At 40.3% G+C, this 25,360-nt stretch overlaps 1 long non-coding RNA gene across 1 annotated transcript; it reads right to left on the bottom strand.

Moving 5' to 3' along the window:
• Positions 1–2,997: 2,997 nt before the first annotated feature.
• Positions 2,998–6,793, bottom strand: LOC129627335 (uncharacterized). The gene is made up of 3 exons (XR_008702566.1): positions 6,423–6,793; positions 5,557–5,690; positions 2,998–3,383 (listed from the first exon to the last, which is right to left on the bottom strand). It is a non-coding gene; the product is annotated as an uncharacterized LOC129627335 (long non-coding RNA).
• Positions 6,794–25,360: the final 18,567 nt, after the last annotated feature.

The following is a 25,360-nucleotide window of genomic DNA, read 5'->3' as shown; positions in this document are numbered from 1 at the left end:
CTTTAGGATTGACTGGTTTGATCTCCTTGCTGTCCAAGGGACTCTCAAGAGTCTTCTCCAGCACCACAGTTCAAAAGCATCAGTTCTTCAGGGCTCAGCCTTCTTTATGGTCCAACTCTCACATACATACATGACTACTGGAAAAACCATAGCTCTGACTATACAGGCCTTTGTCAGCAAAGATATGTCTCTGGTTTTAATATGTTGTTTTTTGCCATCGCTTATTGTCCAAGGAGCAAGTGTCTTTTAATTTCATGGCTGCAGTCACAATCTGCAGTGATTTTGGAGCACAGGATAATAAAGTCTGTCACTGTTTCCATTGTTTCCCTATCTATTTGCCATTAAGTAATGGGACCGGGTGCCATGATCTTAGTTTTTTGAATGTTGAGCTCTAAGCCAGCTTTTTCACTCTCCTCTTTCACTTTCATCAAGAGGCTCTTCAGTTCCTCTTCACTTTCTGCCATAAGGGTGGTGTCATCTGCATATCTGAGGTTATTGATATTTCTCCCGGCAATCTTGATTCCAGCATGAGCTTCATCCAGCCCAGCATTTCTCATGATGTACTCTGCATTTAAGTTAAATAAGCAGGGTGACAATATACAGCCTTGATGTACTCTTTTCCAAATATTGAACCAGTTTGTTGTTCCATATCCAGCTCTAACTGCTGCTTCTTGACCTGCATACAGGTTCCTCAGGAAGCAGGAAAGGTGTCTGGTATTCCCATTTCTTTAAGAGTTTTCCCGAGTTTGTTATGATCCACACAGTCAGAGTCATTAGCATGGTCAATGAAACAGAGGTAGATGTTTTTCTGGAATGTGCTTGCTTTTTATATGATCCAATGGATGTTGGCAGTTTGATCTCTGGTTCTTCTTCCTTTTCTAAATCCAACTCCCACATCTGGAAGTTTTTGATTCACATACTGTTGAAGCCTTGCTTGAAGGATTTTGAGCATTACCTTGCTTCAGTTCAGTTCAGTCACTCAGTCAACCCCATCGACTGCAGCATGCCTGGCTTCCCTGTCCATCACCAACTCTCAGAAAGCCTACTCAAACTCATGTCCATCACTTTGGTGATGCCATCCAACCATCTCATCCTCTGTCATCCCCTTCTCCTCCTGCCTTCAATCTTTCCCAGCATCAGGGTCTTTTCCAATGAGTCGATTCTTCACATCAGGTGGCCAAAGTATTGGAGTTTCAGCTTCAGCATCAATCCTTCCAGTGAATATTCAGGACTGATTTCCTTTAGGATTACCTTGCTAACATGTGAAATAAGGTGGTTCCCATCAGCCAATGGCAAGCCTCTAAGAAAAGACAGGAGTACGCTGTCAGCAGGAACTGAATCACAAAAGCACTGTGCTGGTGAAGCAGATCTGGTCAGGGCACCAATAGTATCTATGCCAATAGCCAAATAGCCAAAAATCAGCATAGATACAATGAATTCTGGAGAGGGAAGTGTCAACCCACTCCAGTGCTCTATGCCTGGAAAATCCCATGGATGGAGGAGCCTGGTAGGCTACAGTCCTTGGGGTCACAAAGAGTCGGACACGACTGAGTGACTTCACTTCACTTCCACATGCTCATGAATTACAAAAATGAAAATTAAAGCCCAATGAGATACCACATGTTCCATATGCGTTTAAGAAGAATGAATGTTCTGCAGCTCTTAGGTCTGGGCTTCTATAAACATGAATTAGGTCCAGTTGGTAGTGATTCATGTCTATCTCTTCTGCTTTTCTGTCTACTTGTTCTATCAATTACTGACGAAGGACTGTTAACATCTCCAGTTGTGATGGAGTACTTTTTCTATCTGGCTTTTTCTTTCTGTCATTTTGCCTTCATGCACTTTGAAGTTCTGCTATTAGATGCATACGTGTTTAGGACTATAATGGGTTCTTAGTAAGCTGAACCATTTATCATAACCATTTATCATTGTGCTGTTTTTCTTCATCTCTCTAGCAATAGTCCTTATTTTGAAGTTTACTTTGTTATATTAATTGATAATTTATTTCCACATTCTCTATTAAAGACAAGGAAGGAAAGAAAGGATGAAAGAAAGAGAGGAAGAGAAGGAGGGAGGGAGACAGGAGAGAAAGAAAGTCCAAAAAGAAGAGCTGCTGCTGCTGCTGCTAAGTCGCTTCAGTTGTGTCCGACTCTGTGCGACCCCATAGACAGAAGCCCACCAGCCTCCCAAAAAGAAGAGCAGTCCTTGGCTTTTCTCCATGACTGAACAACAGTGACAACCTGGTTGCCTAGGGAGGAATATCTGCACTCCTCCTGACACTTTGAGACTCATTGCTCTCAGTGTTTTACTTGTGGAAACTCTCAGAGGGATTGAACAATAAGCAATAAGTTCACTTTCCAGAAACTGTGGTTCATGTGCTCACTTAGTTCTTTTCATATGTACAGTATCCTTGACTTCATTTATGCCTTGTGGCTTAGGCTCAGTCCTGATATATCTTCATCTGGATACACAATCTCAAAATTCAGTATCCAAAATAAGACAGTCATAGGATTAGCATTTCTTTCTTTTAGGTTGTGGAGGAAGGAGGTGAGGAGGGAAGGCCACGTCTCAGCTCACATCTCGGCCATGTCTTGTACAATATAACAAATGTATGTTTTGAATAGTTATTTCCATTTTATGTTTGAATGTTTTTTAAAAAGTTTGATAATATCCGAATCTGTTACACTGGCTGGGCATCCATCCAGGTTTCCTAATGATGACATGACATGTGTCCTTTTTTAGTTGATATAAAACTACATAATAGAGGGATTTTTAAAAGCAAATTTACATGGTAAAATAATTCTGAGGTATTTTTTTTTTAATAGTGTTTCTTTGGCAACATGTTCATGCTATTTTTACGCTGACAATTTAATATGATAGACTCAAATTTGCACAATCTCAAACCCTGAACCAGAACCTGGGTTTATCCAGGTTCCTCCAAAACTATACTAGACACATTTCTCATTAGGCATCTGTTTATTCCAAAACATACACATACACAGGGGATAGAATTAGATAACACTTTTTTGGCTTCCTAAATGGGTTAGACTCAGTAAATATGGTACTCGCTTTTCAACTGATTCTGCCATCTGTCAGCAAACTTATTGCTTTTAGCAGGGGTTTTTCTTGTGATAATTTACAAGTTGTTTTTCTTTCTTTGTTCTTTTCAGGAAGATACGTGTCTTTAAAATTTAAAAGGGAAATAACCATAAAATAAATTCATCCACAGAATAGAAACAGCAGAGACCAAATGACTGTTGGAGAGTTAAAAGGCACATGAAATTTAACCACAGAAATTGTTTTTTTTCTTCTGGGGAGGGAAGGAGAGTGAGTCTCAACATTCAGCAGGTGACTCAGCCATCCCAATTCCAGCTGGGAAGCATCTGTAACAAGAGAAACAGTCCACAGTGAAAGGAATTCATTTCTCAGGAAAAGATGTAAAACAAGGAACCCCAGGGTCAGGGAAGTTTCCAATAAAGCCATTTAGTCCGGGTTCTGCCCTCTGCCATGATCATAGCTGCTAACTTTTAAATAGAGCTTGCTCTATAGCTTATACTCCTAGGGTTTATTGTAGTTTGTGTCTGCCCCTGCCTCCCTGAATACCCCCTGGGGAAGTTACCTAACCTGTCTAAGCCTCAGTTTTCCTAAGAGGCAAGTAAAACAGCATAATATGTTTAGTATGGTATCTGACATCTATTATGTGTTCAATATTACAGTGAAAAGTGTTAGTTACTCAGTCGTGTTGGACTCTTTGAGACCCAATGGACTGTGGCCTGCCAAGCTCCTCTGTCTATGGATTTCTCCAGGCAAGAATATTGGAATCGGTTGCCTTTTCCTTCTCCAGGGAATCTTCCCAACCCAGGGATCAAATCCAGGTCTCCCGCATTGCAGGAGGATTCTTTACCAGATGAGCCACAAGGGAAGCCCAAGAATACTGGTGTGGGTAGCCTATCCCTTCTCCAGTGGATCTTCTTGACCCAGGAATCCAACCGGGGTCTCCTGCATTGCAGGCAAATTCTTTACTTCCATGGAAGTCCAATATTATGGTAGCTAGGGCTTATAGATATTTTCTTAAAAGAGTGACTGCTTTGAGAGGATTATATCTTCTTCAATTTTACATGCCTAGTTCCTTTCCCAGTGCCCAAAATGTAATAAGCAGTTAATAAGTGTTTGTCAAATGGATGGATGGATGGACAAATATATAATGAAAAAGTTGCTTTATTTTTATTTGATTCTCAAAGCAACCCTGCATGCATGCCAAGTTGCTATAGCTGTGTCCAACTGTTTGCAACCCTATGGCCTGTAGCCCACCAGGCTCCTCTGTCTGTGGGATTCTCCAGGAAGGAATACTGGAGTGGGTTGCTTTACCTGTCCTTTAGGAGATCTTCCAGACCCAGGGACCAGACCCTTATCTCTTAAGTCTCCTGCATTTGCAGGTGTGTTCTCTACCACTAGCACCACCAGGGAAGCCCCAAAGTAACTGTCCTAATTATTATTTCTCAAATTTTATAGGTGAGAAAACCAAGGCCCTGAAAAGTTCTGTGACTTGGCCAAGCTCACATGGTTGGGGTGGGAGAGAGGAGCAAGGTTCAAGAAGGAGGGGACATACATATACCTATGAGTGATTCAAGTTGATATATGGCAGAAACCAACACAATAAATAACTTTTTAAAAAATGAACATAAAAATAGAAAAAAAAGATAATAAGGTACTGGCACACACACCCACACACAAAAGGAAATTAATTGAGACTCAAACCCAATTCCAGGCATTATTCTTGTTACTAGGAGAGTTCCTGAAATGGTAGCAAGGGTTAACATTTAATCCATTTGTCTGCTTTGTATACACGATTTTAAACATTTGCTTAACATCTCTTACTAACTTTATAACTCACAAAATAATTTGGCTTTCATCTATATGGCTTGAGAAATGTGGGGTGTTGTTTCAGATAGCAGGGGGGAAATGACATTTTCAAGCCAGGCTTTTTCCTTTTAATGACTACAAACTTAAAACGTAGTCAGAGAAACTAAAATCCCCTCCTAGTTTTATCTTTTAAGAAATCCATAAGTATAATCTACTGTTTACCAGCTGTAAGAATTATACACATTTTATTTCTATTTCTTAAAACAAACTGCACGATTCTATATTATTACTCACAGTTCATGGGTAAGTAAACCGAAATTCAAAGAGTCCAAGTCAAAGTCTGCCTAAAAAGCGCTAAAGCTGAACTGATCTGAATTTTAAGGAGGCTCTTCTCGATGCCAGTGCTTTCAAACTGTAATGTGTACATATCTGTTAAAAACGCAAATTCTGGTTGTGTGGGTCTGGGTTGGAACCAAAGGGACTTCATTCCTAACAAGCATCTAAGTGATGTCAAAGCTGCTACTAAAGATGGACTACACTTTGTATAGCAAAGCTCTTTACCACACTACCACCTCAAATTCAGAGACCCAGGCAGTCATCTGTATTATGGTCAGAGTTCTGCTTATAAGAATAACATTTAGCTTTACTCTAGCTTGTGTGGATAACTTACCAAAATAGTCCTTTATATATTACCTAATTCAGAACATTTCTCCTTTATTTGTAGTCCTACCACAGCATAGCAGAAAATTTGGAGTAGTTGCAGTTGAAGACATCTTCATCAGCTTCTTTAAATCAGAAGACTGTATAAGGGCTCAGCAGTTATGTTTCTAAGTATGAAAAAGGAGGGGAAAAAATAAGAAAATCAATAGTTAACATAAGCAGAGAAAGAAGGAAAAAATGTTAAGTAGTGAAGCAGAAAGCTTATGGTGCAAGGAGAAAAAAATAGAGAGAGAGAGAGAGGCATTTCTTAGCCACTCCAGGGAAATTTCTGAGGAAATTCTATGCAGGAGCAAAAGAAGCATGACAAGGGAAAAAGAGGAAAGAAAAAGCTATAAAGGATATTTGACATCACGGTCTTAACTAAACTGTTATGTGCAAGTGGAAATCAATAGAGACTAAATATTTAAGCATAATGACTGCCTAAAAGTGATGAGAGGGATTGGACACAGTAGCTATCCATTTTATTGAAGCTGTTGATGGAAATGAGACAGGAGATCCTGGAGAAATAACAAGTGGGGCAGAGTTATTATGGAGTGAAATCAGAGAGGATTAGGAAAGAAGATCCATGAGTCAAATTTCAGCAGAGACCATGAACAAAAGGTCAAATTGAACAAACAGCCAAGGAACCAATAATAAATCTAAATGGTTATGGGCAAAGTGTGGAGGCGGGTGGAGGAGGAAGGGAGAGAAAAAAAAAGAGGCCAAAAGGCAGAAGCAAAAAAAAAAATGACGGAGGAGGAGGAATAGTGGTTAATCAAATACAGATTTCAAAGAGTCTTATGTCTTTTCATTCTGTCAATAAGGAAATGGGTCTCAGTGGCCAACAAAATCTTGAATACCTAACTGTTGACTTAGAACAGAGCACAAACATAAAGCATCAGTCTCTCAGTCGTGTCTGACTCTTTGTGACCCCATGGACTGTAGCCCACCAGGTTTCCCTGTCCATGGAATTCTCCAGGCAAGAATGCTGGGGTGGGTTGCCATTTCCTTCTCCAGGGAACCTTCCCAGTCCAGGGATCGAACCCAAGTCTCCTGCACTGCAGGCAGATTCTTTACCACCTGAGCCACCAGGGGAGCCCAACATAGTCATGGATGAGATTAAAATTATGCAGAAAGTAAAATAACCATGTCTGGACAAGATGAGCAAGATCTGGAGAAAGGCTCTCTGCCGACGTGTTGACCCTCCCTCCCCCTCCCCCTGCCCCTCCCATCTCCCTCCCTTCCCCTCCCCCCTTCCCGGCTGCCCCTTCCAGGCTCTTCCAGGCTTTCCCTAGGGCTTTGTTTCTATGGGATTCTATGGAGAGAAGCAATGTTTTGGTTAAGAGCTTGCAGGTCACTTGTTCACTGATACAGAAGCCATGGAAAGACAGGCCAGAGGAGAGAGGAAGGCATAGACTGACACTAACAGCGACAAATGAAAATTTTAGCAAGCAAATTTTATTTCACTATTTATAAAAATTGTACATAAAATTTGCATTTGGTGTTTTATGCTTGATCTGAAATGTTTATATATTTTTTGGATGCAGTTTAATGTGCAAGAATAATAAGCTAATATTTTATTGAGCACTTACTGTATCCTTAATGTTAATTAAATATTCCACACATTATCTCATTTAATTGTCACATGAACCTTAGGAGGTAGACATCACTATTATCTCCCTATTATAGATGAGGAACAAGAAGTTTAAAGATGAGACAGTAAAGGAGATTGAGTCCAGAATATAAGCATTCTGTCTTTTAAAGGAGACAGTTTAGTACCTTCATTCTTATAAAAAAGCTGTTGGACACCAAGAGCCTGGGTACTCAGAGAAAATGATGGCCAGTGGTCACCTTAGGTAGGACTTTCCTTTGGCGCTCCATCCAGTCCCCCTTCTTCCCTCAGCACAGTTCTCACCAGTGCCCAGACTTCTCCCACTCCATGTAAACAGGGACAGATCTGATATGACCACAGATGATCATAGAAAATAGTTGATTGCCCAGAAACAACCTGACTAAGTGCAAATTTAAATATCCTGATTCCCCGATAAGTTTCCTTTCTATCAGATGACATACAGCTAAATTCTGAAAGCCAGGTTCACCCCAGCCCAACCCAACTGTACAAATCTAGGGACATTTTCTAAGTGCCTAATATCTACTGATCCATCTGCTCATCCAAATTAAGTCCTCAAGGATTGCTGCCTCTCATACCAAGGAGAAATGCTGATAATTTTTGCAATATTGGGTGATGAGTTTGATTAAGAGGTGGCCCAAGGGAACTGTAAGTTCTAGAAACTTTAAAATAGGCAATTACTTTGTGAGGAAATCAAGAATGGCTCCAAGCCGCATTTGAGAATAGGTAGAGAATAGAGCATTTGAGGTGACATCCTAGGTAGAGAAAAAGTATGAGCAAGATATGGAAAGTTCCAGATGTGTTTGGGAAGGGAGAAAGTTTGAAATGTACTGCAGGATAGGGTGTATGTAGACAGATAATAGCAATGCTAGAAAAAATAAATTGAGATGTATTTTTGGACTCTCTGCCAGGCTGAGAGATTTATGTTTTATTCTATATGCTTGTATTTCCTGAAGTGTGAGGCCAAGATAACCAGTGGTTAAAAATATTATTTTAAGGAGAAGAGTACATGAATTTGATGTTGTGTAACATTTAATCATATGGAGACAACATTATCCCCATTCTTGGAATAATATTAAGGAGGAAGTTTCCAAAAGGCACTTAGGGTTGAAACACTTCTTTCAGAAATGTTAACCCCCTCTGTAAGAAAAAGAGTGAGGATTTCAGGATCAAAGTCTTCAGCAAAAACTTGTCGAGAATTTAAGAATTTGTTTTATTCAAATATTACTTATAAAATATTTTTCTTCTGGTTATGACAGATGATACTGGCTTTTCTGTTATAGTATTAGCATTGGTTCTTTTTGTTCAATAGATCTAGATTTTTTTTTAAGTGAGGACATAAATAAAATTATTGATTAAATCATAGTAGAGATAGAATACAGAAAAGGAAAAAAAAGTGGAATGTGAACAGCCAAACCTTACAAAGAATAGATGTTAGTCCAACTGTGCCACCTCAAGAAAGCCCACTTAGGAAGGAAATGCAGAGGGGAAGTGGATGATTATATTAAATGCTCTACAAAGTCAAAGAGGATTTGGTTATTCAAAGGGCCCTTCTGAGAGCCTTCCGCAGTCAATTTGGGTGGATATCAGAATAAACAAGGAGGCAGTTGGTACTGAGGAGATGAACATGACCTAAATAGCCATGGATCACATTTGGAAGGAAAATGTGGAGCTATGGAATGTGAAGTATTATTGTGTTTCTGGGTTGGCTAAATACTCAGTATGTAAATCTGGGATGGCTTTTGCTTCTCAGAGACTCAATTTTATCTTGGTGGTATTTTTTTTAAAGGGTAACCATCATCTACTTCTGTTGGGTTTGTTCTTGTTCAGTCACTAAGTCATGTTTATCTCTGAAACCCCATGGACTGCAACATGCCAGGCTCACTTGTCCTTCACTACCTCCTGGAATATGTTCAAATTCATGTCCACTGAGTCAGTGATGCTATCTAACCAACTTAACCTCTGTCAAAGCATTGGAGCTTCAGCTTTATCATCAGTACTTCCAATGAATAATCAGGATTGATTCCCTGTTGGACTCACTAGTTTGATCGCTCTGCAGTCCAAGGGACTCCAAGAGTCTTCTCCAGCACCACAATTCAAAAGCATCAATTCTTTGACACTTAGCCTTCATTATGGTCCAACTCTCACATCCATATAAGTCTACTGGAAAAACCATAGCTTTGACTCTACAGACCTTTGTTAGCAAAGTGATGTCCCTGCTTTTTAATACACTGTCTAGGTTTATCATAGCTTTCCTTCCAAGGAGAAAGTGCCTTCTCAATTCATGGCTGCAGTCACCATCTACAGTGATTTTGGAGCACAAGAAAAAAAAAAAAAATCTGTCACTGTTTCTACTTTTTCCCCATCTATTTGCCATGAAGTGATGGGATTGAATGCCATGATCTTAGTTTTCTAAATACTGAGTTTTAAGCCAGCTTTTTCACTCTCCTCTTTACCCTCATCAAGAGGCTCTTTAGTTCCTCCTCAATTTCTGCCTTTAGAGTGGTATCATCTGCATATCTGAGGTTGTTAATGTTTCTGCCGGCAATCTTGATTCCAGCTTGTAATTCATCCAGCCTGGCATGTCACATGATATACTCTGCACAGAAGTTAAATAAGCAGGGTGACAATATACAGCCTTGACATACTCCTTTCCAATTTGGAACCGTCAGCTGTTTCATGTCCGATTCTAGCTGTTGCTTCTTGACCTACATATAGGTTTCTCAGGAGGCAGGTAATGTGGTCTGGTATTCTCATCTCTTTAAGAATTTTCCAGTTTGTTGTGATTCACACAAAGGCTTTAGCATAGTCAATGAAGCAGAAGTAGATATTTTTCTGGAATTTCCTTGTTTTCTCTATGATCCAATGGATGTTGGCAATTTGATCTCTGGTTCCTTTGCCTTTTCTAAATCCAGCTTGAACATCGGGAAGTTCTCAGTTTACATGCTGCTGCTGCTGCTGCTGCTGCTGCTAAGTCGCTTCAGTCGTGTCTGACTCTGTGCGACCCCATAGATGGCAGCCCACCAGGCTCCCCCGTCCCTGGGATTCTCCAGGCAAGAACACTGGAGTGGGTTGCCATTTCCTTCTCCAATGCATGAAAGTGAAAAGTCAAAGTGAAGTTGCTCAGTTGTGTCCAACTCTTCACGACCCCATGGACTGCAGCCTACCAGGCTCCTCCATCCAGGGGATTTTCCAGGCAAGAGTACTGGAGTGGGGTGCCATTGCCTTCTCTGGTTCACATGCTATTGAAGTCTAATTTGAAGGATTTGAAACATTACTTTGCAAGCATGTGAAATGAGCACAATTGTATAGCACTTTGAGCATTCTTTGGCATTGCCCTTTTTGGGGATTGGAATGAAAACTGAACTTTTTAAGTCCTATGGCCACTGGTGAGTTTTCCAAATATGCTGACACATTGAGTGCAGCACTTTAACAGCATTATCTTTTAGGATTTTAAATAGTTCAGCTGGAATTCAGTCACCTCCACTAACTTTGCTCACAGTAATGCTTCCTAAGGCTCACTTGACTTCACATTCCATATCGGATGGTTCAATTGTTTGACTCTAAATAAGTAACCACACCATGATGCTTATCCCAGTCATTAATACCTCTTTTGTATAGTTCTTCTGTGTATTCTTGCCACCTCTTCTTAATCTTTTCTTCTTCTGTTAGGTACCTACAGTTTCTGTTCTTTATCATGACCATCCTTGCAAGAAATTTTCCTTTGATATCTCTAATTTTCCTGAAGAGATCTCCAGTCTTTCCCATCCTATTGTTTTCCTCGTTTTTTCACATTGTTCATTTTAAAGGGTCTTCTTATCTCTCCCTGATACTCTCTGGAACTCTGCATTTTTGAGGTATATATTTCCCTTTCTCTCTTGCCTTTCACTTCTCTTGTTTTCTCAGCTATCTGTAAAATCTCCTCAGACAAGCACTTTGCCTTCTTGCATTTCTTTTTCTTTGGGATGGTTTTGGTCACTGTCTCCTGTACAATGTTATGAGCCTCTGTACATAGTTCTTCAGGCACTCTGTCTACCAAATCTAATCCCTTGACTCTATTTGTCACCTCCACTGTATAATCATAAGGAATTTGATTTAGGTCATACCTAAATGGCTTAGTGGTTTTCCCTACTTTCTTCAATTTAAGCTTGAAGTTTGCAATAAGGAGCTCATGATCTAAGCCACAGTCAGCTCCAGGTCTGACTTCCTTCTTTTGCATTTCAGTCCCCTATGATGAAAATGACATGTTTTTTTGGTGTTAGTTTTAGAAGGTCTTGCAGATCTTCACAGAAGCAGTCAACTTCAGCTTCTTCAGCATTAGTGGTTCAGACATAGACTTGGATTACTGTGATGTTGAATCGTTTGCCTTGAAAATGAAATGAGATCATTCTGTCATTTTCGAGATTGCACCCAATTAGTGCATTTGAGACTCTTTTGTTGATTATGAGAGCTACTCCATTTCTTCTAAGGGATTCTTGCCCACAGTAGTAGATATAATGGTCATCTGAGTTAAATTCACCCATTCCTGTCCATTTTAGTTCACTGATTTTTAAGGCGTTGATGCCCGCTTTTGCCATCTCCTGCTTGACCACATCCAATTTACCTTGACTCATGGACCTAACATTCCAGGTTCCTATGCAATATCATTCTTTACAACATCAGACTTTACTTTTACCACCAGCCACATACACAGCTGTGTGGCCCAGCTGCTTCATTCTTTCTGGATCTATTTTAATTGCCCTCCGCTCTTCCCCAGTAGCATATTGGACACCTTCTGACCTGGGGAGCTCATCTTCCAGTGTCATATCTTTTTGCCTTTTCATACTGTTCATGGCATTCTCACAGCAAGTATACTGGGGTGGTTTGCCATTCCCTCCTCCAGTGGACCACACTTTGTCAGAACTCTTCACTATGACTTGTCCATTTAGGTAACCCTGCACAGCAGGGCTCACAGCTTCACTGAGTTACACAAGCCCTTTCACCACAACAAGGCTGTGATCCATCAAGGGGTCTTGGTTAGAGGCCTCAAATATGTACACCATTTGGATTAATCCAACCACATTTTCCACCCAGTTCTTTGTCTAAATATGTGACTCATTCTTCTCAATGTGAAAATCAGAAAATGAGGATTAAGGAGGTTTATTCTGATGCCAAGTGTTTTGTTCCCTTAAAACTTAAGAAAGTAAAATAGTACATAATATGGTTTGTCCAAGATGAAGGAATACGTTCCAGAAATATAGGCATGGATTATAACTTCAAAAATATTCTCTCAATATATGATGGGTTTTACAAAGAAAAGTGATTAATTTTTGGTTAAACACCCTATACTTATCAAGTACTAGAATATTTTTTTATCAAAATATACATTTTTTTTCTTATCTCCCTCCTAGGCACAGCTCAAGAAACATATCCTTCATGAAGCTTCTCCTGGCCATTTTCCTTCTCTAAATTTCTGCAGCATTCAGAATCTTTGCCCCACCACTGCCCACTTGATAGATAGGTACATATTACATTTTTGTATATGCTATGTCCCTGGGAAACATGCAAAATTTTACATGTCCTCTAGAGAAAGGACTAGTGGTTGCCAAGAGAGAGGGGGCTGGGGGAGGCATGGAGAAGTAGGTTGGGGTTGGCAGGTGTAAACTTTTACATGCAGAATGAACACCAAGGTCCTACTGTGTAGTACCAAGAACTGTATTCAGTGTCCTATGATAAACCATAATGGAAAATAATATTTAAAATGGATGTATATATGTATAACTGAATCACTTTGCTGTATAGCAGTAATTAACACAAAACTGTAAATCAATAGTAAATAATAACAAAATTTGAAAGTGAAAGTGAAAGTTGCTCAGTTGTGTCCAACTCTTTGCAACCCCTTGGACTATACATGGAATTCTCCAGGCCAGAAAACTGGAGTGGGTAGCCTTTCCCTTCTCCGGGGGATCTTCCCAACCCAGGGATGGAACCCAGGTCTCCCACAGCCACAAGGGAAGCCCATAACAAAATTGACATGCCCTCTATGACAAAGGGTGCCTAATAAATTACTTCATGGAATAGTCAAGATCCACTGCTGAAGTTACAAATCAACAGAAAAGTTAGAAGTCCACACTCAAAGCAAAACTTATAGATTCTTTCTCCAGCTCCAGTTTACACTCAGCGTGATAGTCATATTCTCAGCTTTGCTAATGTTTCCATATCTAAAGCCAGACTGCATTGAAGTCTTTAAAGCTGAAGCAAGCTTATTCAGTCAGCTATAAATATAAATGTTTACTGGAACACAAGCTAGGAGGAAGCCAATGAGAAAAATAAAGGGAGTACAGCTTTTGCAGTCCTTTTCCCTCTCCTAGGCTCATTTCTCAGAACCAAATATTTAAATGGTATTTTAACTGTCGTTGAAGTTAGCCAGGTTTAACAAATCTAAAGATAGAAGAATACTAAACTAGGCCTAACTTAAAAAAAAAAAAGAGAGAGTGAGATCAGCAAGGAATTCAAATTAAAACCAAAAGTCACGAATCAGCACAAATGCTCTATGAACTACAGTTCTTTTCTTTAATGTTTATTGTGCCAATTATGACATTGCAAATATTGATCTGTTTATTTGTCTGTCACCTCTGTGAGCACCTTACGAACAATACTATGTATTTGCATATCAAGGGATCAGTCTTGAATGATTTTATTCAACACTAATATCTGTGCCGCACCATACATTTCCTGGAAAGTGATAATGGTTAACATTCATTTAGTGGTTCATTCTCTTCTATTTGGGGCTTCCCTGGTGGCTCAGAGGGTAAAGCATCTGCCTGCAATGTGGGAGGCCTGGGTTCAGTTCCTGGGTTGGGAAGATCCCCTGGAGAAGGCAATGGCAACCCACACCAGTACACTTGCCGGGAAAATCCCATGGATGGAGAAGCCTGGTAGGCTACAGTCCACAGGGTCGCAAAGAGTCAGACACAACTGAGTGACTTCACTTTCACTTTCTCTTCTATTTATGTGCTAAATCACTAACCTTTCAAAAATCTGATAAAAGAAGTGCTTTATAATTCCCATTTTACAGATGAGGCAACTAAGGCACAGACAGGTAAAGAGAACTGTCAAAGCAAAACCAGAATTTGACAACAGGCTCTCTTACCGCAGCCAGCACATTGCTAACAACTATACTGCAATGCTGCTGTCAGAACAGCATGGGTGACTAGAAAATGCGGGTGGAAATAAGTCTGAAGTAAAAGCTCTGTGTTTTTGATAAGTGCCTCAGGTGATTCTGTGTACATAGTGTGAGAACCTAACAACATAATTCTGCTGCTGCTGCTGCTACTAAGTCACTTCAGTCGTGTCCGACTCTGTGTGACCCCATAGACGGCAGCATAATTCTAAGTAGTTGTCATAGAAAGGGCTTCCCAGGTCATGCTTCCCTGGTGGGTCAGATGATAAAGCATCTGCCGGCAATGCGGGAGACCTGGGTTCGATCCCTGGCTTGGGAAGATCCCCTGGAGATGGTCATGGCAACCCACTCTAGTATTCTTGCCTGAAGAACACCATGGACAGAGGAGCCTTACAGTCCATGGGGTCGAAAGGTGTTGGACACGACTGAGCAACTAAGCACAACACAGCACACGCGTGGCACTAGTGGAAATGAACTCGTCTGCCACGGCAGGAGGCATAAGAGACACGAGTTTGATCCCTGGGTTGGAAAGATCCCCTGCAGGAGAGCATGGCAACTCACTCCAGCATTTTTACCTGGAGAATCCTATGATCAGAGGAGCCTGGTAGGCTATGGTCCATAGGGTCGTGGAGTCAGACATGACTGAAGTGACTCAGTATCCATGCATGCAGTTGTAGTCTTAAACTCATATTTATTATTGCAGTTCAGCAGACGTTTCCATACACATTATCTGATTTCGTCCTGATAACAACACTGCAGGTAAGAGCTACTGTTTCTCATGTATCTGAATAAGAAAAGCAGACCTCAGGAAGCCTACCTAGGACCACACTGCTGTAAACCACAGATTTTCCACTTCCAGACCCTGAGCACTTTCATGATGCGGACCCCCTGACAGGCCTTCCTAATTCTGCTTCTGCCCTTCTACAACTCATAGTCCTTTGTTGTATACAAAGGACTTTTTTTAAGGCCTAAATCTCGTAATGTAATTTCTAGTGGATTCTCACTCCATTTGGGTAACATCCAGTTTCCTTTCCATGAACCGAGAGGCCTCTTATGATCTGGCCCCTACCCGCCTCCCTCACCTCCTGATCTCCTACCGGCCTCCTCCCCCTGTATGCAGGCTGTCCTCTTTCCTTTCTAAGATCTCTCACATTGAGCTTTTTCTCCAACTGAGCCTTGGTCTCGTTCTTATTTCTTATTTATTTCATACCAGTATCTGAAATTAACCAATGGATTGGTTGATTGATGATGAAGATGATGCAGGAGCCCTTTTCCGCTTTGTTTAATAGTTAACATTTACAAAGTGCCGGGTAGAGGCCCAAACACTTTATATGTGTTGATCTATGTAATTTTTATGACCAAGAGCCTAGGACCATGCCTGATGTTGCCAGTGAGTGAATGACAGCAGAATTTTACCCAGAGCTTGTGCTTTTCATCACTTACCTGGACTATCGCTTGAAAGGAATATGTGATCCCACTGCTTCACCTTTTGAAATAAGCTCACCTCTCTTTTCATCACTCAGACACCACAGCTGCATGACCAAGCCATGGTGCCTGTGGTTAAGCTCATGCTGAAATGAGACACCGCTGATGGAGGCATACACGTGACCCCTTTTCTAGTCCCATCTCCAAAGAAATACACTTAAATTCAGGCAATGAAACTAACTAGAAACTACAGAATGAGAATACAGCATGACCAAGAATGCCCTTAAGATCAACGTAATATAAGACAATGTAGAATTTAGAATGGCTCTTTATTTGGCGGTGACCGTGGGGGGAGGGGGGAGGTGAAGGGGTGAGGAGAGGGTTCCTCAGAGTAGACTCCACATGATCTCATTGGAGATACTTCCCAATGAGTGTAAGCATCCCAAACCAACTGGAGTAGAAGCTTATTAATCAAGATGACGTGGCAAGTGGCCTTTTTTTTTTTTTTCTTCCATTCCCGACATCTCACTGGTTTTGAGGTCAGATATCTATTCTTCATCTAGTATAAAAAGCTGCCATTTGGGGGAGATTGGGTATTACATTATTATTTTGCTTTGTTTTGCTTTAAGACATCTGTCATTTCTGAGAACAAAGATTTCTATTCTGTGGTTCTTAATAAGCTTTGCAAGGTGGTTTTCCTGGCATATGAAGAAGTCATTTGAATAATAAAAGCTCATATTTATAATTACAGTGAGTTAAATAGATTTGCTTAGCTTAGAGTTTGGGGTTATTCATAAACAGATGTGAGAGTCCAGAAAGCCTCTGTAACTCCCCAACAATCTCACTGCTTTGGGTTGCTGAAGAGCAGAGCTGAGAAGGCTGAATGGAAGTTAAAGTAGCTTTCCCAACTCCCTGAATAATCACCACGGAACCTTGACCTGAGTCCACACATCACAACCCAGTGGTAGGTATTTGCCAGCATGAGGACAGTGAATGTGCCTGACTCTAAGCTGATAACGTTCACCCCCTTAGCATTCAGGGAGGACCCTTTTATAAAATGCTTTGCTCTATTCTCAGAGTATAATGACCCATAACTCCAGTCCTTTTGGAAGCTGCTGGTTTCCATATGGTGATGAAAAAAGGTCTCCAGGTGAAGTAGCACCTCAGTGTCTAGACCTTCCCTACAGACACCCCTCGAAACTTACCAACTCTGTGAGTCAGTCCTTCAGGTCCTTGGAAAGTGATGGAGTTAAGTAAGTAAGTAAGCGTTAGTTGCTCAGCTGTGCCTGACTCTTTGTGACCCCATGGACTGCAGCCCACCATGTTCCTCTGTCCATGAGACTTTCCAGGCAAGGATACTGGAGTGAGTCGCCATTTCCTTCTCCAGGGGATCCCAACCCAGGGGTCCAACCTGGGTCTCCTACACTGCAGGCAGATTCTTTACCGACTGAGCTAATTCTGAAAACCATAACATGCTTTCTTATTCGAAAATATGTATTTGCAGCGATTAAACTTTTTGTCACTAATTTTCAATCATTTGTGCAGTGGATTTTCTTTTACAAACATATTTTTATATTGAACCTCAATACATAAAACAGGAAAAATCCCAGCCACTCTAGTTGAAGTATTGTTTCATTTATGTAGAGGTCCCCTAACTGCTCCCCCCCAATCTCTGGATACCTCTTGCAAAACCTAGAATCCTCCTATCTGTCGTTTATAGACATTGCTCGGAGTCACCCTATCAGATCACTGGATTTGGCCAAAGGTCTGGTCATGAGTTTCAGTCGGGACTTTGCTTCATGTACCTAACATACTAGACATCTCTGGGACATTGAGCAGGCCCAGACTTGTGATCTAAAGCTCCGAAAATTTATTAAGCCAAACCTAATTTAATCTGTGCTGTGGATTTAATAATGCTTCCCCCAAATTTATGGCCACCTTAGAATGGGACTTCATTTAGAATAAAGGTCTTTGCAGGTACAATAAAGATAAGGTTCAGGAGATTAAATCATAGTGGACTAGGGTAGGCCCTAAACCCAGTGAGAGTGTGTCCAGCGCTGAAAAGAAGACAAATGGAAGGAAGCATTGGGAAGACAGGTGCAGAGACTGGAGCCATGTGACTACAAGCCAGTAGGTGCCAAGGATTGCCAGTGGCCACGAGAAGCTGGGAGAGGGGATGAGACTGTTCTTCCCTCATGGTTTCGGCCAGAAGGAACCAACCTGCCAACACCTTGATTTTGGACTTCCAGCTCCAGAACTGTGAGACAACACATTTCTTTGTTTTCAGCTTGTGGTAATTTGTTACAGCAGCCCTCGGAAAGTAAAACATTCTGTCTTTCACTTAGTAGGCAAATATTTGTGGAAAGAATATTTGTTGAGTGAATATAATAAATCAGTTCAGTTTGATACAGCGACTGACTAAGAAAAGTAGCAGTAAGTGAGGAGGAGAGAGAATGCTTATGGCTGGGACTAAACGAAACCTGTTTTTCCTTTCATCTTATTCTAAAATAAGACTCAGGCAGAGCCTCCAAAGGATCAGATGTGGATGGTTCATGGATAAAGGACTAACCAGAGAAGGTGAAACACATTATTGCCTCCCTAAGGAATAACAGGGACTCACTGAGGGCTTTCTCAGAGATGTACTGACACAATGAAAAGCCATTCGTTTTGTCTTGGGCACTTAAAAAAAGTACAAATATCATAATAGCAGATGAGAATTGGTAAACTATTTCATATTATTTACATTAAGATTTTTTTAAGGATATTATTTTCCAGGAGATAACAATAATAGCTATGAAGTTGTTATGGTTTCTTACATTTTGCACGTATTGCCACCTTGGCTCTTTCCTTTTTTCAGGCCAAAATCATTAAGTTTTATTGGTCATGTTTAGAGGGCTCACTTGCTATCTGCTTGATGACTTCACTCTCCTTGCGTGACCACGGTTTTATTCTAATGCATATACCTAATGACTAAATTTCTACTTATTGAATGTCCCTGAAGAATTCTTGAAATATAATGAAGTAACTATTTCCCCTCTAATTTATGCATGCATTTATATACCGAACTGTAGTTTAATCAAACTCCTTTGCCTTGTGTAGTATAATAGCAATATCTAATGAAAACATATGAAGTATGTGTTTCATAATTACCTCAGACAGCTCATTTCGGTTTGCTTCCTACTTAATCCCGAAATTCCTATCTTCCTGCTCTGTAAACACTTTCCTTCCCGGCTCATCAATCTCAGTTATGTAAATGAAGCAGGGGAGGGGGCACAATTACTTTTTTTCTGAATGTTATCAAAGGCCCTATTCTCAGAGAAACAGCTGACAAGGGCACCCGCTAAAAATGATCCTTTCATTTGCTTCAAAAGCTGGAGCAGACATAAAACAGAGAGAACTTTGCACACTCCACCAGAGTCACACTGGCTGGAGCCAGCGGAAGCTGATTTCCACGCGTGGTGGAAATGCCCCTCATGGCCCAGGGATGGCCATGAACCTCATTCTGTCCTCTACTTTCTACATTCCCATCTGGAAAAAAGCCATCTCAGTAAAATCACTTTCACAGAATAAAACAAAATCTCTGATTGAACATTAGCATAGTGATGGTCCCTTCGACTTTGCAGAAATAAGCTCACCAGTCATCAGAGAACAGTGAACTTCCTGCTACATATGAGTTTGTCCTTTACCAAAATCTAGATTCAGTCCTGGCTTCCTATCAAGGATGAAGGCAGAGGGTAAATACAGAAAAAGTGACACCTCTTTTTAGACTTTTAGAGCTAGTTTAATGTGGGAGACGCCAGTTCAATCACTGGGTCAGGAAGATCCTCTGGAGAAGGGAATGGCAACCCATTCCAGTATTCTCGCCTAGAGAATCCCGTGGACAGAGGAGCCTGGTGGGTTACAGTCCATGGGGTCGCAAAGAGTCAGACATGACTTTGAGACTAACACTTTTACTTTTCACTTTCAAATGTCTTTTCCTTTATTTTTCCTCCTCCACATGATCCTTTTTGTCTATTCCTCCTAAGGGAGAAATATATTTTGCACTCCCTGCTTATTGTTGAAAGAGACAAACCACTTTGACAATGGGACCATGAAAAAATGCACAACAGTTGACCCAGATATTCTTGGTACCTACTGACTATAATGTTATAGTCCAAGGAGTCGCAAAGAGTTGGAAATGACTGAGTAACTTTCACTTTCACTGACTATAATCTTAAGTGACTTAATCTCTGAAGGTTCAGTTTTTTTTCATCTGCCAAAATGGAGATAATGCCATCTCTCATTTCAGGTTGCTGTAGGAATAAAATAATAAGTATGGCATAGCGCTATGCTCTCCAAACAAATTTTTCTCTTTCATTTCTAAGACATTTTCTATCTACCAAGTGAAATGAAAGTACATTCAATTATTTGATAAACACACATGGAACACCTTATATAATAGGCACTGTGCTGGAATTTGGAGATTGAACATGGTCATTGGCCACATTAGTCTGAGTCTCTGGCAAGGAGGGTAGACGTTAACTAAGTAATGGGGCACAAATTACTTCTACAAACTCTATGTATGCCAAAGGAAAAGCTCAGGATGTGTGGGCATCATTTGGATAAGGAAGGTTAATTTCGGAGTTGAGATGATTAGAGTGAATAAGTAAAGAGTGGAGAGGAAAGGAGGAAGTGGCCCTTGCAGAGGTTGGCAAGCATACAGAAAGGTCTAGAGCTGAGAGAATTTGAGGAATTGTAAGGTATTTTTCGGAGAAGGCAATGGCAACCCACTCCAGTACTCTTGCCTGGAAAATCCCAAGGACGGAGGAGCCTGGTAGGCTGCAGTCCATGGGATCGCGAAGAGTCGGACACGACTGAGCGACTTCACTTTCACTTTTCACTTTCCTGCATTGGAGAAGGAAATGGCAATCCACTCCAGTGTTCTTGCCTGGAGAATCCCAGGGACGGGGGAGCCTGGTGGGCTGCCATCTATGGGGTCGCACAGAGTCAGACACGACTGAAGCGACTTAGCAGCAAGGCGTTTTTAGACCTCTAGGTTAGGAGATTCTCAGGCTTATCATTAAGACCTCCAGGGAAAGATTTCACACACTCTCCCTTGGCAATCTACTCCAGGTGTTTTTTTGAGGGGAGAAGCCATATATTATAGGAAACTTGATATTAATGGTTTGTGGAATACAGGTCATGGTAACGTGGCAATATAATGGTTTTAATCATTAATTTGTACTTATTTTTATTGCATTTTCCCCCTTTCTGTTGAAAGAAGTAGTCGGATCCTAACATTACCTTACAGCACTGAAGGTCTTTGTTTCAAAGCATAATAAACATTTTCTGGGATATGAATTCTGAAAGACTGAACAACTTGAAGGGCCTACAGAAAGAAGGCAGAAGTAAAGGTGGAGAGAAGGTCAGGAGAGGGAGGAGAAACAAAATGAGATGGAAAAATCTTACTACTATCTAAGATGAAATTTTCTGTCCTCACCAGAGAAGTTAAGTAGATTTAGTTCATTTTAAAGAAAACAGAAGAATGCAATGGTTCTTAATTTTCAGGTGGGTAGAGTAAGAGTCACACATTCTACACACTACAGTGAGAAAGTCATTGTTAAAGTAAAAGGTTTTGGACATCCTCAGTGTCTAGAACTTTCTCTAAAATGCACACGGTGGACCCTCTACTGTGCTGAAGGCAGCACCATCATAGGACCATGTTAGACCTTTGGAGATCTCTGGAGCTGAGAATTGTGGGCCAGGTGCTTCCCAGCCTGTTGCCCTCAGTCCTTCCTGGGCACGTCAAACCACAATCTAGTCTTCACTGGGGTACATGTCATGACTGGTCATTATCACGGGACTTGTGGATAACTCCCTGCAGTGTCGCCTTTGCACAATTCCTGTGCCTGAATGTCTGCTCTCTGAGATAAAACAACCCGTCTACCAATTCACTTTCTGTGTTCTCCTGTGTAATAGTCAAGTTTCGCCACAGAAGTCTTAGGAAAACAGTTTATTGTGCTCAGAGTCTTCGACAGGGTCACTAAAGGCCACACAGGGTCACAGGGGAAGTGCCAGAAATATGGGGACAGCTGAGACTGGAGGCTTGATTGGGGTTTTTTCAGGAAAGGTCAGACAGGATGGACACAGTTTTAGGTGGTCCAGCTTGGATAATTTCCATGAACTCTAGGCTATGAGGTATAGTCGTTACTGGTTATCTGGCCCTGAAATGATTAAAGCAGATGAATATTGCCCCCTGAAGTATATGGGGCAATAGCTGAGTTGGGGCTGTGGAATGGTAAGCCCATCACAGACTGTTTCTAAGAATTGTCTAGCCCAAGAAGGGGCAGTCTCTCCCTAACTGGATAAGTTTAAGAGGTTAAAAAAAAAATCATAATATACAGAAAATTTAAAATATACATACAATGTATATTTTACGTGACCATGCACATGTAAAACTCACCTTATGCCAAAATTCACCTGACATGTGTGAGACTCATTTTACTAGAGTTTTAAAATCAGGACTTTTTAGTTGTGTAAGACACTCTCTCACCCCTGCACCCCCACCCCCACCCCCTCCCACTGGTGCTTTTGAAAGTCATTTGGACTCCAGTTGTCGTTACTTGTAATTATAAGATTTCTGACACAAGGTTTTTGTTTTCTCTCCAAAATTACTTTATTTTGATCCTGGCACTAAAAAGAGAATAGAAAGCTTACTCAATTTATTTTCTTCTGTGTTATGAAGAACAAAAATGAATTAGAAAAGGTGAATTAGAAAAGGTAAATTGTAGCTTTACTAAGAAATGAATTTCAAATAACATAATAATAGTGTTTAAGAGGGAAAATTAGCCAAAAAAGTACACTTATTATATATAAGCAAAAATACACGATTACACCATTTTATACACATGCTCATTTCCTGACTTTGCTACCATTCCTTTTTCCTTGTGAGAAGGCTCTTCTGGATTTCTGGGATGATAGAGCCAATGCCAGGCTCCTTGACAGAGTACATTTGACTCTTAAACAATACGAGTTTGAACTACACGGGTCCACTTACATGCATATTTGTTTTCAAAAGCAAATACCATAGTACTATACACCCCCAGTTGCTTAAATCCTGATCCTTGGTTGGTTGAATCCTCAGATACAGGAATGTATAGACAGAGGGCCGGCTATAAATTATACTCAGAGTTTCAGGGGGTGGAAGATCAGTGCCCCAACCTCTGCTTAGTGCGAGGGTCAGCTGTATATAGTTCTTATCCACAGTAGAGCTGAAAATTGGAGGTCTTTCAGATAATTTCAGCATTTGGCCATGGATTTTCTAATTGTCTCTTCATAAAGCAGAAAAGCAGGGGAAGATAAGCAGCAGAATATGAGAAAGAAAAATATACACAAATAGGTAAATTTTTATTTTTAATATTTTTAAGGAGAGAGTCAAAATAAAATAAAGGGTCAGAAAAAAATTTTTTTTTATAATTATCATTCTTCACCTTGTTCTTCTGTCCTTTCACAGTCTCAGTCCTAAACTAATAAAGAAAAATGAAAATCGATTTCATTAAGTAGACCACTTTCTTTGGACTCATCCTGAAGTATGAGCCAGCTGAGAGAGGATGAATCTTGCCTGTGATTAACTCACACTTCTGAAGTAGCCAGGCACCTGTGAGGATATCGGGCGGAGAGGAGATAATAATTGGGCTCTCATCTTTTATAATTATGTGTGTTTCAAGTGGATGTGAACAGTAGGGTTTGAGAGGGCTACATAAAAGGAGAAAATTCTGACATGAACACTTGAGTCATTAACGCAAGTATTCGAAAGGAAAGGGAGGTAAAATTTTAAACAATAGAAGACTTAAGAAACAGAGAAACAAACAGAAATAATTGTTTATTAACTTCACACCATACAGCATCTTCATCACACTAAAGAATAACCACAGTTATTGACTGGACACAGTGAGCTGGTTTTACCCCACTGTGTACAGAAACCTGTGAAGTCTCAGGAAAAATTAACAATTTTTTTCCCTTTTATATTTAATTTATCAAGTGAAATAACCAGTAATGAGAAGACTCTAATATGCTATTTATGTGTATGTGGATCATGAAAGAACTTTAACAAAATACCACATATAGATGTTTTTTTTTTTCCTTTTATAATGTGGTACTTTTCCCAGGAGTCTGTTCCTATGATGTTCTTATCTTTTAGATTAGGGTGTCCACATAGAATATAAGTGAATTTAATTTTCTCCTTGATATTTTGTCTGTAATCAGAGCATAGTCCCAGCAAATGCATAGCAAGACGTGAGGTTTAATTAGGGTTTTGGGGTTTCTACCCCTTATTAAAAAGGAAAAATTACTGTCTGCCTTCCCTATATAACCATCAGCTAGCACTTTTTCTAATTAAAAACAAGCTTTCTATTTAATAAAGCAAGATTTTAAAAAGCAAGTAGGTATAGTTCCACCAGCCTGTCATCTCCATGAGGACAAATGATTGGGTTTATTGGTGTATTTCTGGAAGTTAGGACAGATGATAGCATACGTTATGAAAACAGCACATCATCAAGCATCTGCTGATAGTGTATAAATACATTTTTCCAATGTATCATTCACCAAACTTCCACTAGGGCTAGTTATCATTTAATCGCATTGTACCCATGACTCTCAACCAGGCTTGGGTGGGATGGTTATGTCATCTCACCATGAATATCAGTTTCTAGACAGGAGCCCCTCGAGGCATAACTGCTGCTAGAACTGGAACTACAGTGGCACCGACAGAAAAGCAAAGAGAGTTTGGTCTTTTGGTTCTTACAGATGCTATTTCCTAGAGAAAGAGCTCTCCCCGCCTGCTTACAGTCAGCCAGTTGGAGGAAAGGCCCTAATTATCCTCCCACTCAGACTCTATTTCCTCTTTTGGCTTAAGACCAAACAAAATGTGAAAGTGAAAAAAAAAAAATCAACAGGGCAATAATGCTCTTCCATGCAGAACACAATCAGAAAATTACTTCCTTTTCTAACAAATAGTGATATATACTCTTTTCTATTTGGTTAGAAGTTTGAGATTTCATATAATGCTTAGGTTTACAAAGAAAACCCTATAGGCATATTATATATTCTTTATTACAGCAAAAAGTCTTTTGAAGGGGGCATACTATACGCAGGTACAAAATGATTTCTATTGCTAGAGCTTAATTTTCAATGTATTTAAATAGGTATAAAGCCTTTACTCTACTTGATATCATGTTCCTTTCAGGGGTACTTTTCTCCTTTGAAATGAGAGTTTTTTTGTCTTTTCCCTCTTTTTAGCCTGGCTTATTATTTCCTCCACTATCTCAGTCATCCCCCCAACACACATACAATTCCTTGACCTTTTTTTGTCTTCTCTTCACATATTTTTCTCCTGCTATTCATCAACGTTCACAAGTTTCCACCTCCCTTCCCAAACAGACCTCACCATCTTATACCATTCACCACTTTCCTTTTGAAAAAATAGAGAAGTTACGGAGGATGGTATGAAATTCCTAGTTTTTCATTTCCCTGAGCAACAGCTTCACTAAAGACACAGATCAGTAGAACAGATCAGTGCTGGCAAAGAAGATTAATATAAATTT

Source organism: Bubalus kerabau, chromosome 14, assembly GCF_029407905.1.
Source record: "Bubalus kerabau isolate K-KA32 ecotype Philippines breed swamp buffalo chromosome 14, PCC_UOA_SB_1v2, whole genome shotgun sequence".
Classification (NCBI taxonomy): Eukaryota; Metazoa; Chordata; class Mammalia; order Artiodactyla; family Bovidae; genus Bubalus; species Bubalus kerabau.
The sequence above is the reverse complement of the archived record's forward strand: the minus strand, read 5'-3'. Positions and strand labels throughout refer to the sequence as shown.